Source organism: Struthio camelus, chromosome Z, assembly GCF_040807025.1.
Source record: "Struthio camelus isolate bStrCam1 chromosome Z, bStrCam1.hap1, whole genome shotgun sequence".
Lineage (NCBI taxonomy): Eukaryota > Metazoa > Chordata > Aves > Struthioniformes > Struthionidae > Struthio > Struthio camelus.
This window is the reverse complement of record NC_090982.1, coordinates 9,427,735-9,446,282: the sequence shown is the minus strand read 5'-3', so window position 1 is coordinate 9,446,282 and position 18,548 is coordinate 9,427,735. Positions and strand designations below refer to the sequence as shown.

The 18,548-nt window shown below is 44.1% G+C and overlaps 1 protein-coding gene across 14 annotated transcripts in view; it reads left to right on the top strand.

Annotated features, from left to right (window-relative positions):
• The window catches only part of KANK1 (KN motif and ankyrin repeat domains 1), a 129,917-nt gene that overhangs the window by 79,413 nt on the left and 31,956 nt on the right, over positions 1 to 18,548 (top strand). The window contains exon 1 of one of the 14 annotated variants that reach the window (XM_068927728.1): positions 11,207 to 11,297. The exons of the other annotated variants lie outside the window; for them this stretch is intronic. The gene's annotated coding sequence lies outside the window, so the exon portion shown is untranslated. Of the gene's footprint in view, positions 1 to 11,206; positions 11,298 to 18,548 lie in introns of those variants that run through there. 14 annotated transcript variants of the gene reach the window in all.

The following is an 18,548-nucleotide window of genomic DNA, read 5'->3' as shown; positions in this document are numbered from 1 at the left end:
TGTGCATGTGAGATAAGCTACAAAGCTTTATTAAGACTTTATTATGAAAGCACTGATCATAAATTTCACTGCCTCTTGCGTATTTCAGCAAAGACGTGTACTTTAAATTTGGCTGATAAATAACAGAGGCTGTGATTTAGACCTCGGTGCTGTTTGTCAATAGTTCTGTTTGCTGGTGAATTACTAACTACAAGTTTTATCATTCTCTTCCTGGTTTCATTGCACAGAGGTCTTGTAGCAAACTGTATTTCTGTGCGCTACCAGTGTTCTTAATCCTCAAACATTTTGGAATTAAGATTGTTGTGCAGTCTGCTGAGAAAATAACCGAAGTCTCTCTAACGCTACTGATAGATAAATTGGTACTTGGCAGAAGAAGTTGTTTCATTTTAACAGGTGCTGCGTAGTCCCATTTCTTTGCTGCTTAGAGCCTGCCCCAGTGGCTTTTGCGCTTACTGATCAGTCCAGTAAACTCAGCAGGTTTAAGATGTGCTGTGGAGGTCCAGAATACGTCCTGCACTTACCCGAGCAGCTGGAGCAGGAGCTGGGGAATATCTGGCGTCTGCGGGAGCTGTTGGGAGGCTGGCCTTGTTTTGGTGCACAATACCAATTAATTTCTCTATGCAGAGCTCAAGAAAAAAAATTGAGGTGATTGTTTCTCAAAATAGTAATGGTGTCTTCATTAACCTCTGGGCGAAACTTCCAGTAATTGTTAGCTTCTGTGCTCGCTGAGACTGGTGCATAAATCATCTATCTAATGAGGCTCTGCAAATATTTTTGTAGTGAAATCTGTGGAAAGGTGCTCCAGTCAAGTGCAAACATCTCAATGCACACCCATCTAAAATTTATCCAGCAGTTTGGAAGCACTTCTGGCTGGGTTTTACGTGATTTCCTGAAACTGCTTTCAAAACACTTATTCTGAAAGCCACTAAAGAGTGTGAAATTCCAGTGCAATGCTATGCATTCTGTTGCAGAAAACAAGGAAGCTTCAAAAACAAACATATGAAACTGATAAAGGATTAAAAATTGTATTTATTTTAATCACCGTGAAAACGTCTGTTTTATCTAACTTTTGTAAGCACCTCATGCTCCGTTTCTAGAGTCTGCAGAGCTGCCAGTCATAACTGTTGTTGTTTAATAAGGCCAAAAGAAAAAGGGTTTTAAGGGAAGAAAAACATTTCCAGTTTTCCCCAGTAGGTTGGGCTGCAGGGGTCAGTGTAACAAGGCTTTTGCATAGATCCCTTCTTCATTTTATTGTAAAGCAAATGTATTTTGTGTTCTGTACATGATAGCTGAGATTTCCCTAGTTCCCCTTCTTTCCTTTCTACCCTTTCCCCCTCCTTCTTTTTTGAGGAGATGTGCTTGTTTTGATGCCCTTCCATCCCACTTTTAAAATGCTTTTGCTTAGCACGTTAAGTACTGCATTTTACTCACATTTATCTGAATTTTTCCCCTTTATGATCTGCTCAGCCATATACTTGACCTCTTTTAGGTTTCCACACAGTTGTTAATGCTGTGGTATCATTGCAGCTCACTATCTTAGCTGTTGTTCCCCTTGCATTGATAAAGCAAGGGATTGCTGCTCTTGCCTTTTTCTTGGTAAGAGCCAATGCACGCATGTGTTTGCTCCCAGTTTGCTCCTCTTTCACTTTTCCTCTGGTCTTTCATGTCTACGTCTTTCCCATGTGCCCAGCGTCTCCCAGTTTGGCTCAGGGCTCGGGCACAGATCTGCTGTCACGTCACAGGGAGCACGTAGGTTGTCACTGACGTGAGGCTGCTCCTCTCTCAAGGCAGGTTAAGCCAAGAGCTCGGAAAATCTGGGCCGAAACCTGTAGGCGATCTTCCAGTGGGATTTCAAACAGCTACGGGTGTTTCCTAGCGCCTCTGCAGGCAGAGGGAGTCTCCGGCCATGGTTTCTGTAATCCTGTGGTTTGGAAGGGAGCTCTGGAGGTTTCTAATCCAGCCTCCAGTGGAAGCGCGATCTGGGCTGTGGCTCGGTGTTACCGTCGTCAGCGTCATCACCTCGCGGTGTGACGGTGACCGCAGAGCTGCAGTGACTGATACGAACGGGTTTTGGGCGTGGGTTTCAATGCAGCAGCCTGACTCGTCCCTCTAATTATTATGATTATGGACAGTTATTCTGCAGCACTGCGTGGTCCTCTAGTTCATTTTTATTACGTGAGCAGGTTTCCTCACTCTTAAGTGAAGTAAGTACCTACGTACCAATTAGTCGGAGAATTAGGCCGTTACAGGAGGCCATTACCTAAATTAACGTTGTTAGAGATCCTAACTTCAGCGGGAGTCAAAGACCAAAAATTTAATACATTTGTTTTTCATTTGGTGGGGTGTAAATGCTTTGGCAACTCTTATAACGTATTATGAAAACCTCTGTTGACTTATTAAACCTTTCTATTGAAGTGAATAAACAGAACACACATATTTGCTTAGAATACTTTTTTATCATATACATCTTATGCATTGATTTCTAAGAACTCTTGCCGAATGTTTGTGGACATGCTTTCATTTTAGTTACAGGTTTGTGCAAGTTACTAGAGTCTTTTCTATGGTTAGTTTTATATGTGAAGCATGTAATCTTAGGCAATATACACTGGATTTTGGTAGAGCCTTCCAGCCTAGTGATTTGAAGCATAGCTTGAGAGGAAAGTACTGGGCACCAGACCATTGCTACTAATAATACCGATAGCTGAGTATTCACCCATACTTAACTGCAGAACCTCAGTCAATGAACGGAAACTTACAGAAGTGAGCTGTTGAATTTAGCAACTGAAGGAGTTTGGTTGCTACCAGGTGGTCAGTCGGGTGCTGCTTTCGCTCATGCAGGGTAGGTGCTACCAAGGTATCTCTGCTGTGCTGCCGATACCCTGAGCTTGGCAGGTTCAAACACACCAAGTTCGTGTAGCTCAGCGGATGGGAAGGACTGGGTTCATGCGAGTTCATGTATTTATCAGATCAACCATGCAAGTAATGGTAATTTGGTTGAGTGGGGAGTGTGTGGTGAGAGGGTGCTTTTCACTGGATTTTCTCCTGGCCTGCTCTGGGCCTGAGTCTGACAACACCCAGTGTCTGTGGTGCAGGAGGTGTGCTGTGAAGGTATATTTTGGCAGCTGGCGGGACGCTCTTGCCATTGAGGGAGCGTGCAGAATTGCTGTGTCCGCTCGTGTTGCGTGGATGCACAGTTGTCGCTGGGATCCTGCTGCTGCCTCGCCTATGAGTGATCTAGTGAGTCACTCTGGTGGTGCCCAGGACTTAAAAACAAGCTGGGGTGGGACCTGAAATCCGTGAGGAGAAGAGTGAGTGAGCCACCTGTGATTTCACATCAGCTTTATCATAAGGCTTATCAAAATTTCCATGAGCGCGCTGCAGTACACTCACTGATGCCTGGTGATCTGCCTTAAGGACTGATGGCTGGAGATGGAGCACGCGATCTCACAGCTAACACCAACTTTCTATGTGGCTTAATAATGGTTTCTCCTCCAATAGCTAGTTGATACCTGTAATCCAAGCGTGTTGTTGCTGCCACAGCAGGATGCTTGAGAACGGATTGACTTGCGTTAGTCCAGCTTATTTAGCGGCCTTTCTCAGACACTAGAGGAATCATGCTTCTTCTTTTCCATGGGAGTTGTTGCTTAAAGACTGTCCTTCAGGCCTGATCTTGGAGATGGCAGGGAGAGGGCGCAGGAGAGTTTGAAAGGACACAGTAAACACAGTGTCCTTAGGAGCTGAGGACACTTAGCAGTCCCTCTGTCTGCTTGAGGTACCTTCCAGATATACCAGTACTTAGGAATGGAAATTGGATGTGCTGGGAAGCAGATGGCCCAAGACACAAAGCCACGTAAGATGCTGATGCTTTGCAGAAGGACGAAGCACCGTGAGAAACAGACCAGATTTAATTGGTCTGTCTTTGGTTCAGAGATTACTGCAGTCTACGTAGGGCCATCTGTCTTGTTCTGGATTATCTTCTGCCACTTTCTAGAGACTTCTTCCATCTCACCTAGGCAGAAGACTGTTTTTCTTCTTCCCTGATGCAGGCTTGCTCAGGGAGTCACTTGTGCTTTCTTCACACCTGAGCTGTCTGATTGTGCTTGTATGGGCTGCATCCAGACCTTCACATATGGCCCACTTCTTCTCCCTGGGGAAACATGGCCCTCTGCACCCCCAGAGGCAGCTAAAGGTGCTGATCTCGTGTTTTAAAGCCAGTAACGCTCGGGGAGAGGGCGAAACAGACACGCCTGATGCTTATGGTACCCTGTCATCTCACTGAACTGGTGGTGATTAACAGTGATGCAAAGCCCTTAGGTCCCATGATGGAAGTCACTGCTTCGCCCTGAGGTGACAGCAGGCTGGTGAGAGGTGCTCATGTAAAGGAGCAGACTGAAGGACTTGTGTGGGGACAAGGACCTGTAGCAGGGCAGCCATATGTCAGAGGGAAAACACAAGAAACTTTTTTCCAGCCTTGAAAAATTACTCTCTCTGCATCTTCTTCCTCCTCCCCCCATTCCCAAGATAAATATGGATATATGACTCAGCAAATCTTGATGACCATTTAATCCAAAAGAGTGTGTATTTTTTCCCCCAAAACCTGTTCTGCAGTATTCCTGACTTTTCCTCCAGGCCTGCAGAAAGCAGCTTGGGAATCATTTGTTTGATTGGCAGAGTGCCTGAGGGGAGAAGATGGGATTTTGCCGCTTTTGAAAGGATCTGGGCCCCAAAGGAAACGGCTTGGCTGGAGATAGTAGCATTACAGCTGGTTGTTTGCCGTTTGGTGAACGTAGAAAGCCTAGGCTCAGCGTTGCTGCGGGATGGCCTCTGGGACAGAAGTCCTTGGTGCTCCTGCGGTGACAGCCACCCTCTCCTCCCCCTTCCTGCCTCAGTGGTCCTTGGGTTACAGATGACAGAAAAGCAACCCTTCCCGTATCATGTTTTCACAGCGGTTTTAGGGATTGAGAAAGCGCTCAGGCTGCCTACGTTGGCGTTGGCTGCTGCTGCATCTCCGTTTCCTTCCTCTTGAAACACAACTCCCCGTGGTGGCAGAGCACGGATTCCTGCCGGGGTCTCCTCATCAGGCCGGCTTAGAGTTTGGGGATAGAAACTTGCTTGTGGCCACCCTCCCCTTGCTCCCTTTCCCTGATTTAATTCAGAACTTAAAAAGAGGAGGTTGCCTATTCCCACCGCGGGGTGGGATGCAGGTTGCAGCATGCAGTGTCTGGGGGTTTAGCAAATCAACTGTGTCCAGATAAGGCTTCTTCGCCCCACAGAATGACTTTATTTTTAAAAAAACTCTTCATAGCCTGTAGCCAATCTCTGTTAGACACAGTCTCCTGTGATTTTTTTCCTTCACTTGACTTTTCGTACAGATTTTGACAAAACTAAGTCCTCACAGACTGTAAAATTAAGTTGTAGAGGTAGCTGAGTGTGTTAAGATCCCCTCGTATTCTTTTATGCTTTCGGTCCGTGTTTCCCCACTTAAATCTTATTCCCTGTAGAGTTAGGTAGCGTAACTGTTAGTTTCTCTCACAACCATTTCCTTTTTCCCGGTAGATTTCTCTCTAGTTATCTTACACTATAATGTTGTTGTAATTAAATCTTCTGGTTTTTAAAGCATATCTTCCTAGATTTTTTTTTCCTTCATAACAGTGTTTTGCTCTCCTTAAAAACACAGGACCTGTCTGTAATATTTCTGGATTACCTTTCAGTACTTGCTTCAAGGTGGGAGGGAGGGAGAGATAGGGTGGAAAATGTTTTAATAGCTCGGTTTGAAGGTTTGGTCAGATTAAGGAGAGGATCAAATTAACTGATAATTGGGAACAGATTGTTCTCCCTCTGTAAACGAGACATCATGGGTCTGGAGCAGTTATTTATTGCTAAGGGGCATGTTTGTTGATGTACTCCTAGCCCCTTCCCTACCTTCCCTTCACAAAACCAACCCCTCTGCCTGGAGCACCATCCTGTGGTTTGCAGAAGTTTTAATAAAACGGCAGTGCGCTTGTGCAGCTTTGCTGCTGGAATTTCAGGTCTAATCCTAGCAAACAGGTCAACTTTAAGGGCCCATATATGCTGCTCGAGAAATCTAAAGAGTACAGCTTTCAGGAAAACAGTACAGTGCAAGTAAAGACAATAAAATGCACAGTTGTGGTTAGAAGAGCGGAGTGACATTAGCATATGATAGAAGCACAGAGAGGATCAGAGCAGTCATGTTTTAAGGGATTAGGAGGATCAGGAGTTGTTTTTTTACCTTGAGAAATCCATGGCTAAGCCCTTTCTCCCTCTTCTTCTAAGAAGCCCCCTTTTTCTCCTCCTTGCAGCAGAAATTGTGATTCCTAATTTAAATGGGTATATTTTTCCATATTTTAAGCTAAACGGTTAAAAAAAAAAGTATTTTGTAATCATTCTCTTCTGCTCCTGCCTTGTGTTTTTGTGCATGGAGACAGATACTTGTAATGCACTTTTCAAGCTTGGCAGTACTTGAATCCGCTCATGAGGCTGTGCATCCACTGTACCACCCTGCCGATTTTCGCCAACGTTAGTTGCAGTCCTCTTCTCTTCCTCCACTCTCAAGACGGCGTGTCTGCCAAGATGCTCCTCCTTGTTCCCTGACATCCCTCCCGGCTCTTCTCTCCAGTGTCTGGACTTATCCTGGCTCTCGGTGGGACGAGCAGCGATGCCTCCTGGGTGCAGTCCCTGGGGAGCTCAGTGCCTTTTTCTCACTCGTCCCCAGAGCATGCTCTGCTTTTAAAGCTCAGAGGCTTCGCTCTCAAGCAGTCATTAGTGCTGTGGAACATGCGCTGTTGGCGATTTCCGAAAATTTACTTCCTTCCCCCTTTTTAGAGGAAAGTTGTAGTGGTGCCACCGCTCTACAAGCCCTTGCATGGTTAGTCAGGCCATCCCAGCCTGTACGCTTGCAGGACAAGACACGTGAAGACCGCAGTGGTGGCTTCCTGAAGTATGGGAGACACCTGTCTGTGTAACCAAGTGAACCACTTCAATTCTGCTCCATTCCAGCTTTACCCTCCTTTTCATATCCTAGTGTTACATGATGTACTGTGTGCACTGTTTATCAGTTCACGTCGTACATCAATGATGGACATGTGTCGTCTTGCCAGTGGGTTGTAATCCCAAGTTACGTGGCAGTTTTTCCAGCCTCAGCCTTGTGTATAATCAGGATGTTCTTGGGGACAGAAGTGCAGTATTTTTGAATTAGTGATTATAAATTCATGGTGCTTGATTGCAGAGTCTTGGCCCGAGCAGAAAGCAAGGAGATCCCCCCCACACGGAGCCTGTAGTCTCCCTGGCAAAGGCATGAATTTCTTCCTTTCCCCCTCACCTCATCTCAAGCAAGGAAATAGGGGGTGACCATTGATGGATGTAGGATGTCTTCCAGACCGACAGGATCAACCACCTGCCTGTGAATGACTCAGCTTGTTTTTCTCAAGTGCAGCTGGATACAGCAGATAGGCTGGCACCTGCACTTGGGTTCCCACAGACACGAGTCTAGCTTGGCATCTTTGTCTGTGGCATAAGAAGCCAGTACACGTACTTCAAGATTTGAGAATGCGTTTCTGTCTTTTACAGCCAAGAGTTTTCCCTGCCTCTTGTGTTCATGTTCATGGTGTAATTTCACCTCGAAAAATGGGAAAGCAGGACTGACGGGCAAAGCTCTGCTGGGAGCTGCAAGCAGAGCTGCAAGCTGACTCAGTTCTAACACCTGAATAAAAGCAAGCAAGGATGCCTGGCTGTCTGTAAAAAGGATTTTAGTGAAAATGAATGGTCTCCTAGCTCCTACAATAAGGTTTCTTTCCATAAGCTTTTCTAAACATAGATGAGTAGAGATCAAGGGACTTAAAATAACATGCAGTTCAAATTCATTGAGTGCGGAGGTAAACCAAGTGGGCAGTTAATGATGAAATGGGGCGAGTTTTCAGTTGCACCCTCTGTCTGGGTAGATGTTAACTGGTGAGAGATCTCAACAGTAGCATGCAGTCTCTCGCAGGGAGGTTTTGAGTATTATATTAGTCAGTTTGTCAGATTAATCATCCACAACTTCATCTCTAGACACTTGACCAGTAGCTCTCCTTACGGTACTGATACACCAGGTGCAGTGTGACATTTTGAAATCAGTTATCGAATACCTGCCAGCTACCCTGAAAATACATGTTTGGCTCTGTGACCTGAAAACTGTCCTGACCACCCTGACTCAGGAAGTGTCCGGGCTGCAGGTTTCCGGAAGCTGAGTGGAGAAATGTGGTTGTGTGTTTCCTTTATCCTTGTGCCCTTCCAGAGGCATCTGCTGGGGATGAGGAGATGGTAGGCTGGATGGTTTGACCTAGCATAGCTAGCTGGCTTTAAATTACGTGGAAAATGGCTGTCAAATTCTAAAGGGCTGTAAAAAGACAAAACGAACAAAACCCCTCCCCTCTCTCCCAAAACAAAATCCAGCAAGGTAAAACTGGAAAGAAACGGAAATCCTTCCCTCACCAAAATGCAACAGCCATTTTGGGGCTAAGAAGATAAATGTAACAGTATTTGGTTAGATGCTGTGCTCCCTCCCTCCCCTCACCCCCAGATCATGGCAATCAGCAAAGATTACTTCATTCTTTCCACCTATTGTTAACCTCAACACCGAGGAAATGGTCTCCTGGAGGCAGGGTTTTTAAAAGGACTTTCCCTCATCCATAGCCTTTGTCTTTCTCAAATCCATTGTGGCCTCCCAGCCTTTTGTTTTTAAAAGGGGTATGAAATAACCTGCTTTTTAGATAAGAATTTACCAGCTGGATGGCTGCCTGTACACCCACTCTTACATTTGCTGTCAGGTTTTTTGGTCACTAGGGAGCTGTTCTCTGACCTCAGTTTTGTTTCTATTGTAAACAGTAGCAGAATGAGTTTATCTGGCACCATCATGGTCTCAAAGGCCAAGAGAATAAATAAGGGTATGCTCTTTGCTTTTAGATTTTACTACTGCCAACCTAGATATTTCTCCATATTTTACTTGCTGGACTGGGGATGAAGAGCTGATACATATTCTGGGTTTTTGCTTGCATTTATGGCAGGCCATTTTTAGCCTGCTGAGTTGACAGAGCTTTGAGGAGGATCCACTGAAGGTACATGACTTGGTGCAGGGCTCTTGCAGATGTCAAGGCCTTGAAAAAACAGAGTAATAATAAACAGATGGAGCATGTAGAGACAGCTGCTAAAAATTTTTCTTCCCTAAACAGGATATCTTGCTGTCTTTTTAGAAAAATGAAATCATTAAAAGTTTTTTTTTTTTTTTTTGTTTCTCCATTTGAGCAGAATTCTAACTCTTGATAAACACATTTTGGTTATACCTTCTGTTCTCATAGTTTATCCTGGACATCACATCTTTTTTTTCTAACAGAAAAGAACTAGACATGTATTTTCATGTTCTTCCCTTCCCGATGCGAAGAACCTACTTATCAACCTAGAGATACCCACAAATGATTTAGTCCCATGATTTAGTCCTGCCGTGAAGTACATGTCCTTAAACGGTTGGTTCCTCTTAATGGTCAAAATACGTGGCCAGAAGACCTGTTCTGAGAAGGGCAGTGAGCACAAAACGGTGGCCGCAGGCTGTGGGCAGTGTTACAAGGGCTGAGCTCTGGCTCATGTTTCCATGAACAGAAAGTATGCGTTGGGCTTCAGCTGCCCTAAAGTTTCTGTCTGTCTTCTAGAAGTCACTTCAAAGGATTGCTAGAAGGTGTTCCCAAAGCTGCTTTTTTTTTTTATGGAGGGCTGCTTTTCCTTGTGGGTGGTATAGTTAGAGAAGAGACTAAACCAAACAAAGTTCATTTAAAATTCAGTACCTCTATGGTCCATAGACGTAACAAGATGGCTAGATCTACAGACCCTCGTTGGACTGTATTTTGGGAACTCCTGTTTTATGGTGTGTGTGTCAATGAGTTATACTTCAAGGAAATAAATGTTAATTACCCAGAGGGCATGGCCTATTTTATAGACCAAAAGCTAATGCCTATATAAAACTTCAATGCCTGAAAGTCTTAAATATTACTTTGCTTCATATTAAATGCCACTGAAGCCACTAGACACGTTCAGGAAACACTTTTAGTGAAGCCTGGGCCGTTTTAGCTCAAGGCGCTGTGGAAGCCTTGGGCATCTCTCTTGTTATTTCAGCGCAGGATCCCACTTCATCTCAAGCACAACTCCTTCGACCTGCAACGACGCTGGAAATTATTTTCAACATTCGTGCCAACATCTTTCTTTTTTTACTGTTTGTTTCCAGGAATCTGGATGAAAGACGGCGTAATAATTCTTTTCCTTTAGTCCTGCGAGGTCTTAGGACTGTTATAATACTTGTTAAAGTAAACAGTCAATGGGAGAGGCTGATTTTGGAGTTCTTGTTGAGCTACACCACAGCAACCGTTATTGTAAGCAGAGGTGAGGAGAGATTGGACAGAGGCCTTTGAGGATCTCTGATGCTGAGAAGCGAAATCCTTGCATCTGGAGTTCCAATTATCTTTACTTCAGTTATACTTAGTGTTTTGTGAAAAGAAGAAGATCACACGTGGACAAATCGAGTGGGTTTGCGCTGCGTTTTAAAAGTGCTTGTACTAGTGTGAAAGATGCCTTGTGTGTTTTGGCCATGGCTCCGAGAAAAGAAAGCTGTCTCTGACTTCCTACGAAAACGTTTTATTTTTATCTCCCAAATTATAAGTTGCATTTGACAAGAGTAAACAAAAGCGGATTGAGTGGAACATAGGCAGAATCGCAGAGAGCGTGGTAAAGATGCAGCGGAGGTAATTGTTCTGCCCAGATTATATCAATGAACCCCTCGGGGCCCCCGTGGGAGTGAGAAGTGATAGATGGTGGGGGTAAAGGGCTCGGGAAGGGGTGAGGGGATGGAAGAGAAGCCCTCTGAACTTAATTTTAAGTCCCTCTTGATTTGTCCTTGTCAGAGAAAACAGGCATTTTTTTTTAGCGTGTAGTTTGGTAGAGTTCCTTCTGTTTTAGTGCATGGGTTTAACCCTCTGCGAGTAGTCGCTGTTTGAGGCAGTTACCGCCTGGTGAAGTGACGTGAAAGAAAACACTGGCGCTGGGCTCGGCTGGCTGCCTGGCCGGCTGGCGGACCAGGATTTTGTCAGGAAATTCCAAATGAGTATAAATAAATTCTCTGTAGCAAACTCCGGGCTCGCTGCCGGCTGATGTGTCAGGAATACGCATTCCCTTTAAGGCAGAGGAAAGTGTGCTTCAGACCTAATTTCCTGAAAGCGAAGCACTGCAACGTTCAACAGTTACTTCTCGGTGGATCGGTAAGTGAGACCCTCAGACAGAGGAGAAGTGAGGTGTAAACCGACTGACTCTGCTAGGGCTGCGGGTGATCTGAGGGAAAGGATGGGGTTCACGGTAGGGTAGCATGATTGATGGGTAGCCCTTGATGGCGTTTCAGTGTATTGAATAACATACCTATTGCATTGTTTTTTCTTTGTTTGTTCATTTGTTTTTAATAATGTCCAGTTAGCAGAGTTGTCCCAAGTGCATTCTCTTAGCCTGCAGTCTGAAGAGAATATGCACTTAAGATTTTGTGCAGCTTTGGTATACTCTTTGTTTTTCTTTTTCCATGCTGGGTGGTTTATTTTCTTCAACAGATGCAGGTTTCCTAGTCAGAGATCTGTATTCTGAATATGCAAGTGAATGTAGTGTTAAACCTATTGACTGTAAGTCAACAGAAGAAAGGTAGCTGTTACGCTTGAAGCTGCTCCGCTGGGATGTTGTTCATAGATTTTCAATTCTAAGCCACTGTTTCTGCTTATTTAAAACGTGCATGAAGAATTATTTTAATGCTGACTTTTTCAATATATTCTCTGGTTATCACTTCTTTTTAACTTTTTGAAGAAAATCAGTTCATCAGTCTCTATTTTCAAGTACAGAGAAAAAGCTTTTATAGTTTTTGGAAAACACAAATTGATTACGTCTTTGAAGTTTGGAAGGCAACGCACATCTTAATCTCACCCAAGGAATCAGTGCTAGGTTACAGTGAAGGTGGGTAGCAGGGAACCATTCCTGGTACTTGAAATATCAGATTGAATATGCAGCATAAACCATCTTCCTTACTGAGGTAAGCATGTGACAAAAAATGAAGTCCTTCCAGGGCTCATAAATACAAATATTTGTAGAATCATTCTTGCAGAAGACAATTCCTTCATTTTTTCCACCCTGTGCACAGCTGTAAGATGAAACTGTAAATCAGTTTTAATATTCCATGGCAGGATTATATCCTAGCAGTCCAGGGTCTTTCCCGATGGTTACTCCTGTTACAATAGTCCTGTGTTTCTGCACCTGCTCAGAGGTTTATAGACAAAGAAAAATAATGCCTTTATAAATGTACCTGTTTTGTTTTTGTGATTAAGGTTTTCCTGGGTAGAAAGCAAACATCGTCATCTTTGCTTGAGTTTCTGCGGGTAATGCTGGTGCCCGGTTGTGGCCAGAGAGACCTTCAGGCAAAGGCCTGGCTTGCACCCATGCCACTTTTGACTCCTGTGGTAGGGGAGACTGTTTGGATGAGTGAGGAAGGAAGAGAAAAATTTGGAGGTTTGCCATGTGTAGGCACACCTTGATCTTTATTTTTTTTCTTGGTAATCTGAACCTGTGTTAAAGGAGTGGTAGAGAGCACTGTAGGGTAACACGTTTTTGTAGGAGTGGGGCAATGTGTCCCTTTCCCATCAGCTGGCCAGGGGCATTGGGACCTTCAAGGTTTCTCCTGGGCAGCAGAGAAGAGCAGGCTTCCACCTGTGAAGTTTGGCCTCAAGGGCACCCCCATTGCTACCTGCACCGATCAGCCTGACTTCCGTCCCTACCACCTTGTAGCAGTGACTCTTTAAGGAAGAAGTACCTGCTGTGCCAGCTTTGGCTGACGCTTTCAGCTGCCTCCGTTGGGCAGTAGTGATTTGCCCAATGGTCGGAGGCTTTGAGTAGCACTATTTAATTGACTAAATTAGAGAAGCACTTGGAAGAAGTGAGTTTGATAGCAGTGTTTGCTCCTGGAGTCTGTCAGGATGGTGTTTTCAGAGAGGAGGGCTTTGCCAGCCTGAAATTGTGCTGCTCTCCTGCTTTGGTCAGTAGGGCACGTTATACAGCTTTCTCCCAGGCTGAGAAAACGTGATTATTGCCATATTTTGCCATATTTTACATAATTTGCTAAGCCTGAGTTAGTCTGATTTGGGGAGTATCTTCAAGTTGCACGTTCTTCCCTTGTCACAAATGTGCCTGGAGCCAATAGCTGTGTACGTAGTAGGAAGTGAATGAAATTAATGCTTCAGAGAAATAGCAATGCCAGCTCTCAATAGATAGATAGTGCAAGATGAAAAAAAAGTGCATGAAATCAGGTGTTTGAAAAGAATAAATTTGTACCCGTTTGGACTTGCCTTGCTGGCATCTTGTTTTCAAAACTACCTAAACAGGACTGAGATGTCTCCAATTTTGAGCCCAAGAGGAGAGGACGACTGTTGACTCACCTTGTCACCCTTAATGAGTTACTCGTGTGATGAGGAGGCTAACTTTCCTATGAGGAAATGAGTGTCCTTTGGGCGGAGGACTGTCCTGGTTGAGCAGAAGAGTGCCTTTTCTTGAAAACCTGTCACCAGTTGGGTGAAGGCTGTTTGCTTTCTGCGTGAGGGAGGTTTGTCTTCTTCAGCAGCACAGCGTGTTGCTCAAAGCATCATTTTAGGAGGAAGATTAGGGAAGGGGCAAGAGGAGGACACCGATGCATCAGTGCAATGCAGCTAAGGCCTTGCTTCTGGCTTGCTTTACTGTGGACCTGCTGGTCATGCTCAGAGCTGTGTGCAGGCCCAGCAATTTTTTTTAAGTGGCCACCATTTTTAGGAAAGTTTCTACCTAGAGGTGGCAACGCTGTGATAACAGGAGCAGAAGCCCCCACCAGGGCATCTTCTCTGTTTTTCCTTACTGCTAGTAGGGCAATTTGGAATAAATTAACAACTATATTCTTTTACTTTCCCACCCATGCCCTATTTCCTGCCAGTCTTGGTTTGATTTCCCCTGAGGTCTGTGAGTCAGAAGCAGGGATAGGAGCAAAACAGAGCAGCCTCTTAGTCTTCAAGTTTTTGTGGTTAGCAGCCTTGAGGTGGTACACATACAAGTTGCCCCACCACAGACCTGCCAAAACGAGACCTATTCCCAGAATGTGAAGGGAATTTAAATGTAGACTTGTATAGGTCTCAGTAAGGGAGCTGTCAAGAAAATAAAGCACATTTTGTGAATTTTGATAAGGGGCCATATTCCACATGCTCTTCACCCAGTTTTGTTGCTGGAATACATTTTTCATAAACAAGATTAATCTTTTAGGCAAGGTTAATTAATTTACATGCCTTTCTTATATTCCGCATTTAATATTTTAAATGAGTCTCTTTCCAAGATGCAGCTTTTTCAGTTCAGAGATTCTTGATATAAGGCATTCTGATATTAAAAAGACTAGAGGGGGTTGCGGGGTGTGTTTTTGAGATATGGTTTTAATTGACAGCTGGCAGAAACAGTTGTTGAAAATGGTTATATAGTGTTCAGATACAGACTCAGTAGGTAACCCGCGAAAGGTTGAGTTAAATAGCAATTGTCCCTCCCAGAAAAGCCAAGCTCTCTTCTACAAGCTTAAGAAATGCTTCTGTGGTTTAGGAATTAAACCTGGAGGAGCACTGACAGTGGGACACCCAGACTACTGCATTCATCTGATCACTGGTATCAAGACCAGAGTAGGCTGATTCCTTTTATTATAATGCTAAGCAGCAAAGATTTTTCAGGTTCAGAGAAACTTCTGCTTGAAGCAGTCTTTTCCCGGAGGGTTGATCCAAAGCCCAGTCAAGCCAATGCAAAGGCTTATGTTACTTTTAATGGCCTTTGCATTGTGGCTGTGATTTGCTTTGACTTTTTTTTTCTCCGTAGCCTTCATGCTCTCGCTTCTAGAACGAGCACAGAGTTAAGACAGCAGATCCACTGTTAAAAGACCTTCTCTTAGTAAAGCACTGCGGTAAATACGACATTGTAGCCTGGTGCCCTGGTCTAAGTATTTACAGTGCAGACAAAACACAACAGTCCTCTGAACCATCTCTCTTTGGCTTTGCAGCTGCTTGTGCTCATTGACTTGTGGTGGTGTCCTTAGCTCACTTCTGGGAGGCTTGGCACTGCAGGAACCTGAGCAGAAGTCTCCACATCTTGAAAGTGAAGGAAAAGCCCACTAACTGCACGCTGTTGTGGCTTTACCCTCCTTCTTTTACTATTTTCAGGGAAGTTGCTGTCCTGTGTGTTTTAATTACAAATCTCAACCCCAAGTGCTGAATATTTGGATGTCCGATTTAAAAGTCAGTCCTCCAGCTGCAGTATTGATAGGTAAATTAAGAGAAGTAATCTAAAAAAACGGATGCTTTACTACTCTTCAACTCCTTGTTTTTGAGATCAAATTTGCAGTAAGCAGTTTTGAAAGGAGATTTATTTCTTCAGTAAAACATACAGCCAATGAAATTCCTCTGTAACAGGAAAATCCTTTTCACCTGTTGTCACATCACCTCCCTAGCTGAGGTGTTTTGGGTTGGATTGCGTAGCTTCATACCCTGAGAGCCACCAGGCGGTAAATCTAGTTTGGTTCAGGCATAGCTGTAGCTGGGCAGTAGCGAAACAGATTTTCTTGTTTACAAGGGTCTTTATTGGTTATTTTTCCTGCATTTTCCCCCTATTCATCCAGAGGAGAAAAGAAGAGGAAGGTGTTATCAACCGTGTTTATACTGTATCCCGTAGTGTACTGGGCGGTTGTGTCATTGCTCATGCAGGTGGGGCTGGGTCACCCAGGCATCACGGCATGGTGCTGTGTAGGGAGGGTAGCTGTGGCCACCACCGTGCACCGGGCTGAGGAGCAAGGCATCTCAGCTTGACGCTCCTCTCCTGGTGTGGCTGTCCTCCCTCTGGGACACGGGCATCAAATGGAGGCAGGGTGTGCTCCGTGCCTGTGGTGTGCTTCGCAGTAGCAAAAAACCACACAAGCAACCAAAAACCCCGCATGGCAGTATGTTTTGATTTAAACTGCAAAGGGAAAAATGAAACACTTGATGCTCCTGTTGTGCCTTGGCAAAATAGGGAAACATCCTTCTGTTTTAATAGGTTTGCCCCTCTTTGTTCTTGGAGTAAAAAAAATCTGATACCTTGATTGTTTGGGCTTTGCAGGTTTTTTCCCGCCTTTGAAAACGCTAGAGATCTATGTTGATAACAACATAGATTGATAATAACATAGATTTGATAATACATATCAAATAATATCTATAATCTATAATAACATAGATATGATAATAACATAGATTTAGAAGATCTATGTTATTGGAGAGCTAGTAGTTTCATGACATCGTCTGTATATTGTTAGCCTGAAGAAACCTGCCAATTGAGTGTGCTGCAAGACTAAGGTTTTTTTTTGCAGCTGGTTTTATAGCTCCCGTAGGAATCCCAACACCTGAAAAGGAGAATGGAAGCATATGTGTTAAATATTCCATTCTGCTTTTTCTTTTTAAATAAGTGGTTGATCTAATGTTTTTTGGTTTCTTTCAGAAAGCAAGGCCGATACTCATGTCTTGAAGAACAGGGAAAAATACATAAAAGTAGTATTGGGAGCTGGGGGAGGAGAAGGGGAAAAGCATCGATTTCTTCTATATTGCAGTAAAGAACCAAAAGGTCAGAGCTCAGTTTTATCCCTTCTTCTCCTGCTCCTGATAACCTTTCAAGCTGAAGTTCAGCATATAAAAATACTGATTCAACTCCATTTCTGCCAGTTATTGCTTCTGTCTTTTTCCTCTGCAACATTCTTTATGATTCTTGTATGCAATAACTCTGGAAGGAGACTGTTACTCATAACGTTATTTCAATGGAAAAGATTTCTTTGGTGGCAGTCAGATTGAAGAGAAAATTGCCTTAGAGAAGATATCATAACCAGATGGGGAGGGAAGGTTTTAGATGTGAGGTCTGTATTTTTCAAGGCACCTTAGACTTAGCTTCAGAGATGTATTTTCAGCTGTTTCTCTGTGCTCTTTCTGGGCCCTCCAAGGCACCATTGCAATAAAACTTTCTCTAGCTTGTAGAACCAATACTCTGTGCCTGCCTCCGTTTGCACTATTTCTTACCTTACTCTCCCTTTTCTCTCCCCCAAAACTCCTTTTTAAGCGCATGAACTAAATGTTCTGTTTTTTTTCCGGTTCTCCTGTTCAGGGAGCAGACATGATTAGCATGGACTCTGGTAGGGCTGATTCAATGTTTTAGTATACTGGTGTTCTTGTGTAGTGCATTGGATAGGATATAATTTAATGGAAGTTGGCAAGACTGGAATGTTTGGACAGAGCCAGTCCCAGCAGCGCAGGAAAAGAGAACAGAAGAGTGCAGTTTTTAAAATGCTGCTTGTGTCCAGTTCATGATTATCATGCAGTACGGAGAGGGAAAGGAAGACTTTGCGTACTTCTGGAGAAATGCGTTGATAGTGACAGTAACACAATGAGCCCGTTATGCTTTGCAGAGTATTTTACTTTGCAGGTACTTAGCCTAAAAAACATAGGTATGTTTGTGTCTCATCGCGTTTGAAGTCATTATACAGCAAAACAGCACTGTGTGCAACATTTGCACAAACAAAAGTGTGTATATCTGTGCGTGTGTGTCTTCACATGTTGTGTTTCAGTGATGTGATTTAAGATTTGCCTGAGGTACAGTAGAGACGCTGAGGAACAGCTCTCCCAGTTTCAGCAGTGCCCATGATGGGCTGTCGGAGGATGAGGCAAGAAGCCTAAAAAGAGCGTTTGTGCTGTCCTGTACTTGCTGCTACTTTTGTGTGCATTGGGGTGAAGGGGATAGGAATCTCTTGCAAGAAGATGCCTTTCTGGCTGAAGGGCAAATAGATACAGCTTCCTCTGAGGTTAATCTGAGGTAGCTGCTTTCTGTATCGCCTGGTACTCACCCACCGAAGCTAGGGTGTTAGGGCATCCACAGGTCATCCAGGACCTAAGGGCTGAAAGCAGAAAGAGCTGTGCTCTTATCAGGTGCTGCACTCATTTCCTTTTTAATAGATTTTTTTTTTCTTTTGGAACCAACAGAACCATTTTTATTGCCTGAAAACAGCCATCCATTTTGCTTTGTTCCATGCTTAACAGGCACACCCATTTTGGCCCTTTCCCTGAGACGGCAAAATGCACAAAGGGTTGGCACTGCTCCTGTGCTCCTGCAGGCTGCATCACAGCTTTCCGTTTGTTGTCGTTAGACTGCATGCCCGATCCTTGTTTGTCTTCGGTATCAAGGAATGGCTCCAAAGATCAGCTCATAATACCAGGATTGTGTTGATGGAGTGTTCTTTGTATTGTTTTAAGGAGAAGTAGTGTGCAATCCACTTCACACAGAATCTCATGGTTGTGGAGCAGTGGATATGAACTGCGTCCTGGCAGTGCTGCCAGCTAAAGCTAAGGACAGAAAGGATTTCATTGTGAAGACACTTAAATGCCTGCAGGCGTTACAGAGGTTTAGTAAAGGATTCAGTG